Genomic DNA, 14310 nt, shown 5'->3' on the forward strand with positions numbered 1-14310 from the left:
AGGGTAGATCCAACTAGCTTAGACTGCAGGATGTGATTCCTGAAGAACAAAAGCAGTGGATGTCATTCCTTCCATGAAGTAGCTAAGTGTCTTCATTGTACCTTTGTGGAAGTAGTGCCTGGGTGAGGTTGGCTTCTTCGTTTAAAGCATTCATCTTATCAAGATCGTTATGCATCCCAGTGTCACGTTAAATGTTGTGATACTCTTACTCAAATTCTGACTCCCCAAAGTGTTGGTCTATAAAATAAATAAATAAATTTTGTCATCATTCTCCTTGATCACATTTCATAGGGAATTAAATCAAACTCTTTTCTCTGGCTTTATTACCAGCTGCTGTTGCAAAAGATAATTAAAGTTTTTTTGTTTGGTTGGTTGTTTTTTTAACTGGTCGCTACAGAAGTATAACTTCCATTACATAAAATGTGTAATGGTTGCCAAGAACGCTTTAAACCATTTATATTGCCTTGTGGCATAACTAATTTAAGAATATCTTTGCAAATTACATTAATTATGATTTTCCCTTGTGTTATGGAAAACAAAGAACTTTTTTTAACAGCAACAGTTTCTTGTGTCCCGGACTTGGCAATGTTCAAACCAATTATCACATCAGTTACTACATGAAAAACAGTTTCACAGTTACGGTCATCATTGAGAAGACAAGGTTGTAGTTGTTGAAAATGTTCTATCTACATTCATGTGTATCTTAACAAATACCAAAAGAATTTTTTTAAAAGAATCTAGTTTTTCCTCAAGCAAAGCAGTGTTACTGAAGACCACAGCAGTGATAAATGAGTGCTCTTGTTTCTGTCATCATGGCTTAAATTCTGCTTTCAAGATGAATACCTGAATTTGCTCATGTTGATTGATACAGATTTTAAGTCCCTATAGTTATAAATGTGAGCAAGATTTGGCTTAGCGACTTAGAAAATATATTTAAAAATAGGAAGAAATTAATATAAATAAGAGGATGTGTGAAGAGCTGTTTCATATTGCCAGGAGCAGAAAGATTGGGTTTCTTTGGTTAACACATTCAGCACATCTGCATCCACATCTTAAGACAGGGAGACAGAACTGACTCAGAGCTACCGAACAGCCCCAAAATACCTTACAGCTCTGCTTTGACTGTGGCAGGCTCTCCAAGCAGCTGATTTTCAGCCAGTTCCTGCTGAGCCCTGCTACTTGGTGCTCTCAGTGAGCAGAAGATGGTTTCAAAGTGCTGCTTTGGCAATTGATGGAAATTTTCACCTGAGCAGTCTGAATGGGTTGGAGTGGTTTTATGGTCATGTAATCAAGAGGGAAATCTGTTTGCCTAAAGTCTGAACCATTATTTTAAATGTAATTAAATGTTAAAACTTGTTTTAGTTATAAAACTTAATGAAACACTACTGCAGAGGTGTTTCAGGGCTCCTGCTGGCCCACGTAGTACTTCACGCAGTCCTTAAATGATACTTTTTCTTGTTTCATTTTAATTCTCAGGGGAAAAGCTTACTCTTTCTGTTTCTTGTAACTCATTAGATACTGACAGCTGGCACGGTGTTGTACACGACAATGGAAAAATAGCAGGGAAATTCAGAAGATATGTAACTGTGGATGCCCCCCGTCCTCCCGCAACTCTCCTCCTTCCCAGTAAGCAGCTCTAAGCGGCAAATTCATGAGACTTGCATCAGCCTGACATTCTCCACATATATATATATATATATATACACATACATATATATACATAAAGGTGCTAATTTACACTAGAGATTAATTCTTTTGCACTGAGTCAAATTTCAGTTTCTGTCTGCCCTCAAATTGTGTCCTGGATTTGTATGTGCAATATCCTCAAAGATGGGACAGCCAGCTAACCTACAACGGGGTAAGCCTTATTTTTCCTTGCAAACCACCCTGTTGTTTCACTGTTGCACTAAAAATGCTGATGCTGATGCTGAAGAGATGGTGGCAGAGTGATACTGTCAGACTGCTCAGCACTGTGGATTGAAGCCAGGCCTGATGCACATCAGGACAGTTGACGTTATGCCTAATTTGTCACGTGCAAGCAGTTCTGCCCTGCCCACCTTCACATTTACCAGAGTGACATCTCTGGGCTCTTTATTTAATTTTACCACCTTTGCAAGAAGCAAATAAAGGAGTCTGTGATGTGTGGCTGACACAAACACAAATCCTTCTAATGACCTCAGTGGAGCTGAACAGTTTAAATTGATAGAGGTATTTTCTCTATTGTCCCTGTAGGGAAAATGATACCTGCAGCTTGGCTCACCCATACCCAGCCTCGGTGCTGCCAATTGCAACACAAACCCTGGCACCAGCCCTGTTTCTGGTAGCTGTATTTTCAGAAAAGGTTGATGGAGGTGCTTGGCCTGAAGAATGAGCTGGCTGTTTTGCCTGCCCCAAAACCAGGTGCTGGTGTATGCAGGAGTGTTATGGTATCGTCCAGCAAAAGCCTGGATGGGTGTAATTCTTAACAGACACTTTTCTTTTTGGTTATAGCTGCCATAAGTAAATAAATAATTAAATGTATATTTTATATAATCAGAAACAAAATAGGGAAAACATTAGGGAAAACTCTAGTGGTTAAATCTCTGAGCTGTCTTTGAACTTCTACCTCAGTTTCTACCAGTTTAAAATCGTTGCGAAAATTAGTTTCAATTAAAGTGTATTTAATTTAAACCTTAAAAACAAACAAACAAACAAACAAAACACATTATTCATGTATGATTGAGCACCACTCACACGCAGTTTTGCAGTTCACCAGTGACTCACACAGTTCCTGCTAACTTTGCCATGTTCAGAAAATGCTTTTGCAAGTGGCTTGCAGCAAATGCCAATACAATGATCGCTTAATGCAGAAGAATTTGCTGTCATGTATGGCTGTAATTTTGTTAAATACAAATACATCACGCATGTTTCCACACATGACAGTGTGTGCAGTGTGGGTTGATTGTTCTGTGCCCTTATCAATCTATTCCATGAAAACTTCATCTCAGTTTAAGGTGGCGATGCAGGATGGACAGGGCTTTGCTTACACTTCCAAAATCTCTATAATAGTCACAATTTGACTGGCAAATTTATCTTCTGCTTCCCCAAATTGGAGCCATTCTTAAACAGTCACTGGCTCCCAGCAGCTCCCAGCACTGACAGCTGCGGCATTTGCTTTCACGAAGCTCTGAAGAAACAATAAATACAGATACACCTGACCTGAGAGTCAGAAGCATTTGGTATGGCAATAAGAATGTTCCTGGCCAAATGCTTCAATAGCAAACAGCTTAGCAGCAAATTGGCTTTATTCTTACCAAGAGGTGGCCATACATTTCTTTGGAAATTGGCTGTGGGGTTTAAGAAAGTAATATTATTCCTTTCCTGCCTCCTATAAAGCTGACAGAGCTAGCATATGAAGGTGTGATGCTATTGATTAGCTTATGAAAACAGTATTCTGATTTAGTAGAAAATTAAACAGAAATATTTCTTCTATGTATTTGAAACAATCAAGTAAGTGTAAAGACAAAGAGAATTATTAACTGTATGAATTTCCCCATGTGCAGCTCACTGTGCCTAGGTGAAGCTGCAAATAATAATAACTGAAAAATGCTTTTCTTCTCCTCCTGAAATTTGCTGCCACCTTGAATTAGTATTCCTTGTGGTAACCGCTTGTCAAGCACCCAGCCAATAAATAAAGCTGGTGCTGTAAACAAAGCTATGTGATCTGGAAGTTTAAGAAGGCTTGGAAAAGCCCTTTGGGGGTCTTTCATTTTCCTAGACAAACAGTTTTTCCTACCCACAAAACTCTTAAGTTATCTGTATCAGCCTGCGTGGGAGAGCAGTGGCTCGGCCAACAATTCACCTCTATTCTGCAGATTTTAGTCCCATGAATCATTTCCAGTTCCTCTTTCCTGTTCCAGGCAGTGCTATTGCCACTGATTTCCAAAAGGGAGGGGGTACTATCAAGAATACCCAGTGTTACTATTGTTATTGTTAAATCAAATGAGAGTAAGTTGAAAAACCTCTTGAATATCCTTCTGGAAGCCAACATTTAACTACTGGTATTGGAAAAAGAGACACAGTTTCTTCCACATCCTGGGAAGCATTCAACACTAGTCTGCATCAGAAGCATGGCGGCTGAATGGACTGGACTTTGAGATCAAGCCAGAAGAGTAATTCCTACTTTCCTGTCACAGCCTCCTTCCTCCTGGGACTGGAAAACAAGCCCAAAACCTTAAGAATCATGTCTTGCTTTCGTTGGCTGCCAGCATGACTGAGACCCCCATGTGTCTCCGTCCCTGTCCCCATCCCCAGCTGCTCCTCACTTGATGTCTGGACATCCCCATTTAGACATGGGCTCACAATGCAAGGTCACCTCTACCAGCCCCAAGCTGCTTCCTGATGTGGCCAACCACATTCATCTCTTGAACAATTTATATGAACTTCCCTTTGTTTTGAAAGCAAAGTGCTGGTTCAGATCACATGGAGCACTTTATTTTCTGTGCAATTGGGGAACTAACTAGCATTGTCAAAAAATAATGGTCTTTACAAAGAAGTGGTAGTTTGTACTTCGAACAGGATCACCTTTACTCCAATTGTACCAAATTATAAACATGTAAACAAGTAAACCAGGCTCAGGACAACAGGAGATTGTGCTCCTTGAATGAAGTAATAGACCTCTGGAAGTCTTTGCTGAAGTGTGATGTTTGTGTGCAAGTTTTTACGAGTCCGAAGAGAAAGCGGAAAAGTGCTTGGAGGAGAGACCATTTATTTACAGAGAGCCTTAATGCACCAGACTCAGGAAGTCCCCAAGCTGAACATAGGCAAAGGTTGGGAGAGCATAAGGGGGCAGAAAGATCATGTATGCTTGCACCGTTCCTACCTTCCCCTTGGTGCTCACTTATGGCCACGGATGGGTATGGAATAAAGGCAAGAGGGATCATTGGTCAGCATCGGTGTGGCTGCTTTGTCACCTCGTTGGAGGCTTTCAGGAGCAGGGATGTAACCTCAAAATAATGCACAGGCAGGAGCTACACTTTTCCAAAGTCCTGTCTCTGAAGAGAAGGAGTTATCAAATCTCTTTGCTTAATGATTTATTCTTCAAAATAGCAGGGTTTGGGGCAACACTGCTGTCATGTCATGTGAATCCTGGGCCGTATAAAGTGGTTTATTTGTGATTGGTTTGGGTGGATTGGTATGGGTGAGTCCATATCAGTGACTCAAACCTTTGGGTTTAGGAACAATGAATAAGATCAAAAATATTTTTTAAACGTGTTCAACTGACTTTTCTTTTTTTAAACATTAAGTAAATACATCATCTTAATTAGAAGTGATCTTTCACAGTTAACGCATGGCAAAATTACATATTGTTGTTACATGCACTCACAGATCTATGAATAAATATCTTCACAAAAGCCTAATCCTACTTTCTTCATAATTTTACTAAGTACAATATTTCTTTTAGTTAGAAGTTAAACAAAATAAACTTGGCTTAACTTATCTTTTATGGGTTGCCCCAATCAGAAAATGAAACCCTCAGTAAAGAGTAGTAGTTTCTATTCTTTATTCCAACCCATTGGAACTCCAAAATCCAAATTGCAGTAAAGGGAGGAAAAACAGCAGCATGGTTTCACATATCCTCATAGATACCAATGGAATGGCTTTTATTTGTGCCACTTGACAATCTAGCTCTGTGTTTCTAGATCAGTTCTGATCTGACCAAGACACTAGTTCAGAGAGAATTCAATGTAGTTCTTGTCCATCGTGAGAATTAATTCATTAAAACTTGCATCACTCTCAGGGAGAACTGATGTTAGCTATACCTATGTAACATTAACATAACACAATTATTTGCATTTTATTTCATTTCTCATCACTTCATTTTGCTGAAGAAAATGGACCCCCTGCCTGGAAGCCTCAGGATTCTGCTTGTAAGGACAAAGAGAAAGAGGTGCTGGTGGAGGAGCCGAGGGAATGTGTGGGAGAGGAAAGTTCCACAGCATCCTCCTGCTGCACACAGCTGCTCACACGCAAACCCTTCTGCACCTGCACTGCCGCAGGAAAGGCTTGACTCGGGGAGGACCCTGAAGGAAGTTTTGGCTAAAGGATGATTTCCACACTTGTAAGAGGGAATAGTGCAGCTCTCTGGGAAGCACCGATGTCTGGACCATGGAGGCCCCCGGGCATGCTCTGGTCTCCCTAGTGCCTTTTGTAGGACTTGTGTGTTACCTCCAGGTGTGCTGGAGGCTTTCATTGTCCAGACACAGGTTTTGGCTGAAGCAACAGCCAAGGCAACTGTGATGATTAGAGGCCTCATGCTCTCTGGAGGAACAGGAGCAATGCAGTTTTGTTGATGCAGCATCTTTTGTATATATATTAAATAGAAATAGACGGATTTTCAGCTGTGGAAGAAGCTATCAACATTCCTGAACTTACAAGTCCTCTGAAGAGCTGGAATCAGGTCCAGAGATCCCTGCCAGCTGTTCCACAGATGTGCCTGTCCAATCTCTCCAAGAAGGCCACTATCCCACACTAACGTACACTAATAAAAAAGTGTGTTGTCTTTAAACCAGAATGGTGACACCTGACATTGGAGCTTTTATATCAGATCCTGTTGATTTCTAACTAACTCTCCAAATAATATAAATGTAAAATATCTATGATGATAAAGAACAATGATCTGTGGAAGAGGATTTCTCAGTGGGGCTGCTTTACAACCTCTCATCCCCCGAGTCTATACATATATCCAGGATTGCCCTATCCCAATTGCAGAATCCAGCACTTGCTCTCATTAAACTTCATGTTGTTGATGCTTGCCCAGTCTTCTAATTTGTAAAGATCTCTCTGCAAGGCCTGTCTACCCTCGAGGGAGTCAACTGCTCAACATTAAAAAGAACTAGCCTTAAAATGCCCAGGGAACCCCACTAGTGACTGGACACCGGTCCAGCCTGATGTAACCCCTTTTACTACAACCCTTTGAGATTGACCCAGCCAATTGTTCACCCATCTTATTATGTATTTTTCTAACTGTATGCTGGATATTTTGTCCAGAAGGATACTGTGAGAAACAGTATTGAAAGCTTTGCTAAAATCCAAAAAGATTGCATTAAGTGGCTTCATTTGGTCAAGGTGGATGACTTTGTCATCAAAGGAAATTAAGTTAATTAAGCAGGACTTTGCCTTCGTGAACCCATGTTGGCTATCACCAATGACTGCCTTGTCTTTTGAGTGTTTTTCAATAAGTCCCAGAATAGGCTTGTCCATAATTTTACCAGGCAGTGAAGTGAGACCAGCAGGCCTGTAATTACTAGGGTCTTCTTTCTTACCCTTCTTGAAAGCTGCAACAATGTTTGCCAGATTCCCAAGACCCCTAAAAAATAATTGAGAGAAGTCTCTCGATGACATCACCCAGCTCTTTGAGTACCCTGGAATGAATCTCCTTGGGCCCCATAGACTTACGTGCATCCAGGTGGAGCAGCAAATCCCATACAAGTTCAGAATCAGCTGGGAGGTTTTTGTTCCCCCGGTTATGGTCCTCCAACTAAGGGCTGTGGGGGGCCCAGGGCCCTACATATTTCCCCCTTTTGCTGGGCTCCATGCACACATATAATAAGGTAGATTTACATTCAGCATTTATATATAATCTTACATTTAAACTAGAATATATAAAAAAAATACATATATATGCAGAATATGTCTGTGTGCATAATACACATATGTATATATACATACAGTGACTTAAACCTTCAAAAGAAGAAAAAAAATTGGTAGGTGGAGTACAGTCAGTAACTCATAGTGTTTCTGAATGCCTTATATGAGGATGTCCCCAAACATGTAGGACAGCCCATCATCTCATGAACATCAGATTTGATATTTTGAGTGGCATGCAGAGAAAATCTTGTGCAGTGATTAAAGAGCTGTAAACTGCTGCTGAGCAGTAACCAATGCTATATGCAAATGTGGAAATTGTTGTTAAGTATAATGTTCAGTGATGAATGTTTTGATTACGGTCATTTTAGCAAATTCTGATACATGGCTGGAGCAAGATTGGAGAAGTGTTAGTTCTATCTTAGATCATCTCAGACCTTGACTCCTGTGGGAGATCAGGACATCTTTTTGTTTTTGAGGTATTAGTTTACTATCCTTTTTCTGCTGTGCCCAAGCAAATCCATTAGCACCAATGGAAGTTAAAAAGAGACACTGGATACCCTAAATATTTTATCAATTAAGAAAGCTGTGTGGGTTCAGCTAATTTCAGATATCTACCCCACATAAGAGGAAGGGTTTTTGAAAGCAGCATCAGCTTACGAAATGCAAGACTGAACAGCTCCAGTCAATGCAGCCAACTTAGTGTGATGATGGGCTCATAAGTGAATCTCCCACAATTTTCTGCTGATTCTCTCCACTGCATTGTCAATATGCTCTGTGCTCAGTGAACAAAATACAGGGTTGAAGGACCATCTCAGCTCTTTTACCGACATTCTGTGTTGCTGAAAAGAAAGCCAACAATAATAACCTGGGGAGAAAGAAGGTGAAGTGAAAATCTGCAATTTTCCCTGTGTTGCTGAATGGGGAATAAGGCTGAAGAAGCAGCTGTGGCAGTGAAGACTGGTGGAGGACAAGAGGCTGGAGCTGCAGAAGCTAGAGGAGAGTGGATGAACAGGAGGGAAATGAGGGGTGAGATTGACATCAGCAGTATGTATGGCACAGCTGGAGACAAAACCAAGCTTGGTTTTGATGTTCAGGGCTTCAGAGAACCTCTGTTTCAAAGTGTTGATTCGCTGTGGTACAAACTTTGGAGTATTTCTTTTGTTATCAGGGCTAGACTAAGTGTGCAGAGTAAGATTAAGTAACGTTCCTCATCACTCCTGTTCTTTGGATCTTTGACTAAAATCAGCCTTGGACAATGATCTCTTTCTGGACATTTGTGGACAAACACACATGACACCTCGTGGAATTGCTTTGTGTCCTTTCCACATTCAGCACACCTACCATTGTAGCTGCTTTTTAACAGTTTGTAAACTTGCACTCACATCTTGAAACATACTTGGGACGCTTCCATCCCCTGCTCATACTTGGATGCCATTGTGATATGTGTCTATAAGGCACTATGCTGCACATGTCTGTGCTGCATGGGGACCTGCTAGCCCTGAACAAGCTGCGCCAAGTGTCAAAACTACCCAGCTGAAGAGATGGAGATGCCATTCAAGCACCACAAGGGCTATTCCCCAGCTCGATGTATTAGCCTGTGTAGAGGTGTACCCTACCAGTCCCAAAGGATGTCATTATTATCATGAGTACCTCAGATACCCAGCAGATCCATGACAACAGGTTTAATGCCAGCAAGATATTTGTTGGTGCTTTGATAGTGAATTGGATTTAAACCTTGATGATCCATGATTGATGGGTTTTGTGAATGTGCCTAAAAGGACTGGCTTCAAAAGAAAAGGCTTCCTCTACTCATCCAGAGCCATTAATAGCATAAGGTTTGCTGGCCACGATAGTATAAGAATATATCAACCAAACAAAATGCTGTGTGATCATTATGATGCTCTTAATCAACTGGAAGGCGCCTTCCTGAATGCCACAGAGGAATGCACCAGCTGGTGCTGAATAGTCTTTCTTCTCTGCAAATAAGGCAGTAATCAACAGGACATCTGAGTCCAGGCTTATTTTCCAGGGCCTCATCCATCTCCTGCTCTTACTCATGAGATTATATTCAGTGCCATTACACTGAAAAGATTAAGTTTTATTCCACAGTCAGGAGTTTCAGCACAGTTGATCCTTCAGCCCAGCACATCCTACCCAGGCAATGAAAGAGTGAATAATTTTTTGTTTAGAGAATAAAGATAACTTTCAGTTACTCTTTTCTCCCATGCCTTTTATACCCTGCATGATGGCAAGGTCACAGGTTGGTACTTTTATCTGCTTGGTATGCCTTCATTTCATTTCTACACACCAGCTGTTCAGACACTGCTAGCAGGAGACGTGCCAGCCCACAGACACGTGGTGATAAGGATTTCAAAGTTCGTTAGCTGAAAAAAAGTTTAGAGAAAATGTGGCTTTGGCTGTCAGAGACAGTACAACAACCAGACACAAGGTCTTTGGCAAGTATTTTTCTAATATTTCCAGAAAGGGGACCTATTTAAAATCCTTGACTGGAACAGGATGTGAATCTTCCATTTCAGTGCTGGAATATCATCTCTGTGAGGGTGACTTTTCTTAGCTTGCTTGAAAAATTTGTCAACAATTGGTTTGCACGTATGAAATAGCCATTGCTATTTGTTTTGTACAAGGACCACACACTTTGAGTTTCTCTTATATGAAGGGAATTTCAAGCAACTTTGTGCATGAAATTCAGACAAATGGTAACTTTCTTGCAGAACTAGGTTGCAAAATTGTAATTATCAGTACACCTCAACCCATGTGTGCCCTAGACAGAGAGAATCAGGAACTCAGTGATGCTCTTCTCATAACATGAAGTCACTGAAACCAATAACCTGGACTGCCTGGGTCACTACTTCGATACCAGTGATGGCATAACTATACAGCTGTCTCTTGATTTGAAAAGAAATGTATTGACATGATTGACAATATTGACAACAATTGACATGAAAGGGTTGCATGGAGAGTTGCATCATGTATAAAATATATAAGAAATATGCAGTCCTGCTTACCCCATCCCCAATCTGACTTCTGTGCAAAAGGTGACAACCAGAGAGCATCTCTTAAAGGAGTCCTACCTGCAACAGCTCTGGAAAGCTTGTGTTTTCCTCTTGATCTTGGACTCACCATTAGGAAGGCGTCACCACAGGCTCACTGGCCTGTCTAAAGCAAATCCAAAACTGTCTGACAGCAGAGCAACAGATCTGTGCTCTTCCTAATTCAGCCAAAAACATAAGAGCAGAATGAAAACAGATCTCTCTGGCAATTATTTCAGAGATGCTGAACCCCAGCCCACCACTGTGCAATGATGAGATGCGGTTCACCTCCCAGTCGCTCCCTGTACCAGTCCACCTATATATTAGAGGAGCTGATAAGAACCAGCTGCCTTGGACAGTGTTATGAAGCTAAGCACTTGGAAATGCTTGAAGATATTTGGATTAAAGATAGGCCAAATAAAAGATTATATGAGTAGTAAAGTTTATGATGTGCAGTAAGGCTAGGTGTAGCTTCTCCCCCCACCCCCCCAGCTTTAAATCAAAACTTTTATTTTGAATAGTAATGTAAAAACATAAAACCTTTGTTACTGAGAGGCACCATAATAAGCATCGAAATCAAAACAAAATACTTTCAGTTAAAAATATTCAGGCTCTCTCTAAACTGCAGAATGCTTAGTAAGGTATTATACCCAGATGAGAACTTGAACTATTGCCATCTGCCTTAAAACTTAAATGTAAGTATAAAAATGAACCACAAATAAATTCATTTCTAGTAGTGCAGAATACATGGATGTAAGCTGAAAGCCAATTGTTAAACAAGCAAGTGCTCTCCTAATTGTAACAAAAAGTGAGCGTGATAATACAAGGTGAAAATAAACAGAAAGAAAACAGAACACACCATTGATTGAGTCCTTCATTATCTAGCATAGCTTTTAATGGAGGAACCTGCGTGTGTGTCATTGCTCTTATCTCACTATAGGCAGTAGGCACACACTGTAAAAATCAGTCTCCTCATTTTCTGCTTGAAAAGATCATTGTAAAAAAAAAAAAGTGTCAGGGAGTGGAGGTCATGCTGATTTATTGGCAATTAAACCTGCAGGATATCTGCACTCCTTTCAAAACAAAGTATCTCTGGGTAATTCAGCCTGCCAGATTACATAATGGGTTATCTACTAAAATGCATGAATCTTTTTGTTTGTGCACAACAGAAACAATTGACTTGGTCTTATTTAGGAAATTGCTACTATTTTCTGTAAGGTATTTGTATTACCCAAGAAGAGAGGGAGGTAAGTTATCTCTTAAAAATGCAAGATTCTCTCCAATAGTAAAAGTGATGTCTTTATTCCTTACACTGTTGAGAATATAAAGTCTACAGATAAGCTTCCTCCTGCTTAAGTGTAAATAGATGACTCTGCTAAATATATAGTCCAAATGCTATGGGAGGCCACATTTGCTTTACTCGAAGTTTGATTTACCCATTCTTGAGCAGCTACTTCAGCATGGGCTTTCAAACCAGGCTGCTTTGGCGTAGCCTGTTTGTCATGCTTTTCTGGCTGTATCATTTAGAAGCCTGTAAAATGTCTTCCTTAAGTGGCATAGCTGAACTGACAAAATTTTCACTATTCTGTTTTGGTAGAACCATCTCAAACAGGTTTGGGCTTCCATAATTTACTGAGATAGCGTACTGAAAAAACAAATGCAAGTATTCCCACCCAAAGTGACTCCCAGCATACCAAGGTCTTTCTAACACAGATAACTTATTAGCTCTGTAAACAGTTTTGGATACCCAATATTCTAGAGTTTCAGAGTTTCAATGGTGATCCAACGTGTGTATGTCGGTTCTCAGACATGCAGCATGCAGTGCAGCAGGGATACTACCATCAGAAACCAGCTCTGAATACCTTTCCAACCACTGTGGTTGTATCACGCTTTGGTTGTATGGTTGATAAAGCATCTAATCACTTGCTGGATTGTATTCCCCCTATAGTTACTTGTCTGAGCTCTGGGTCTACACTTTAGAGGTAATCAGTGGTGAAGAGTGGGTTTCAGTAGATGTTAGAATACCTCCAATTTTAGGAGGAACTTTTAAGGGGGAAATAAAAAAGCAGAGAGTACAGCACATTCAGTCCTTAAAACGGGGGGAGTTCTGACCTATCTTTATGTAGCTACAACCAGATTTAAACAAGAACCTCAAGGCTGAGTCCCAGTTAGGACATAGCGAGAGATGAAAGAGAGCAAAGAAAGCAGGCAGCAGGACTGAGGAAGAAGAAATGGTAAAAATCATGCACTGCACAGGAATCCTCATGGTTTTGCCTAGGGGGAGGAGAGAGCTCATGTGCTTAGCTGGTGGTAGGAGGGAGCAAACTGGGAGAAGTTCACAGACAAAAAACGCAAGCAGCATGTTGCCATGCAGTAGGCAGGCACACTAACCTGAAGAAGTAATAAGTCTTTCTGAAGCCATCATTTCAAACAAGTTATCAACGCAAATCTGAGATACTGTTTGTACCCAGAAGTCCTAGAAGAAGCAGGTGTCCAAACAGAGCTGGGGCAGCATTTCTCTCATGGCAAGCAGGGATATAAATCGATGGGAAGAAATAGAGGTTAGCAGATCCTGAGAGCAGCATTGTTTTGCTGCTGTGGAGGAGGCAATGCTGCTCCGGAGGAGGCAATGCTGCTCCTAGGTGTGTTAGGATATATATACAAGGTGTTAGTTACACAGGGATGTACTGGCTGTAGGTCACTGGGACCAGAGGACCACTGGTTTCATGATGCTAGGTGCAGAGGCACTATAAACCCAGACTGAGAGTTTACGTCTGTTGCAGAAATCCTGGCACAGTAAATTGGGCTTACTGACTCGCTGCCAGTCTTGCTATCACATGCCCACACCATCTGACTTCTAATTCTTGCCCATGTGCAAGTTCCCTGCTTGCCCTTCCCTGCTCTCAGCCTCTCGGGTAAAAAGTATTGCTGCACACTGCCATCTTCCTACTGCTCCTTGACAGACTGCGCAACTACCTCACAGACCTGTGTCCAGAGCCGAGCTGGACAAAAATGCGAGCCAGCTTCACAATGTGTCATGTCACTGCTCCTCTGCCGACTGGGCCAGATTGCAGGACCTGTTGGGTCTAATGGGAAGCATTGGTCCAGCAGTTTCTTGGTGGCAATACAAAGGGCTGTGAAATCAACAGCACCATTTTGGTGATAAAAATCCCAGGGTCCGAGCAATGAATATGTTACCGCCATCCCAGGAAAGAAAGCCATTTTTGCAGTCCCATTGCTGCTTTCATTTTTTGTGGTATCTCTTTCTGGGCCTTCTGCCAGATCTCTACACTTGCTAGCAGATCAGCCTTGTGCTGGATGCAGTCTGGCCCTGGCCCTGCCTTGGTCCCTGTCCTTCAGAGGATAGGATCAGTGGCTGCCTGGTTTGGGGAGGAGGTGCTTTCATGGCTCTGAGTGGCATGGGTCAGGTCTGGCTGATGCACTCATGGCAAGTCCCTGCTGTGCCCTTCTGCCCTTGTCTGCTCCTCCCCAGAGAGGCAGACTGCAGTTTCTGGGAGGCAGACTGCATCTTCCCAGTGGATTCTCCAAATAATATCCTCCATGAAACAGGTCTGGATGATAGTCCTCTCTGCAGGGGGAAAGCCTTATCCCAGGATACCTGTATAAAAGA

The sequence above is a fragment of the Cygnus atratus genome, chromosome 3, assembly GCF_013377495.2.
Source record: "Cygnus atratus isolate AKBS03 ecotype Queensland, Australia chromosome 3, CAtr_DNAZoo_HiC_assembly, whole genome shotgun sequence".
Lineage (NCBI taxonomy): Eukaryota > Metazoa > Chordata > Aves > Anseriformes > Anatidae > Cygnus > Cygnus atratus.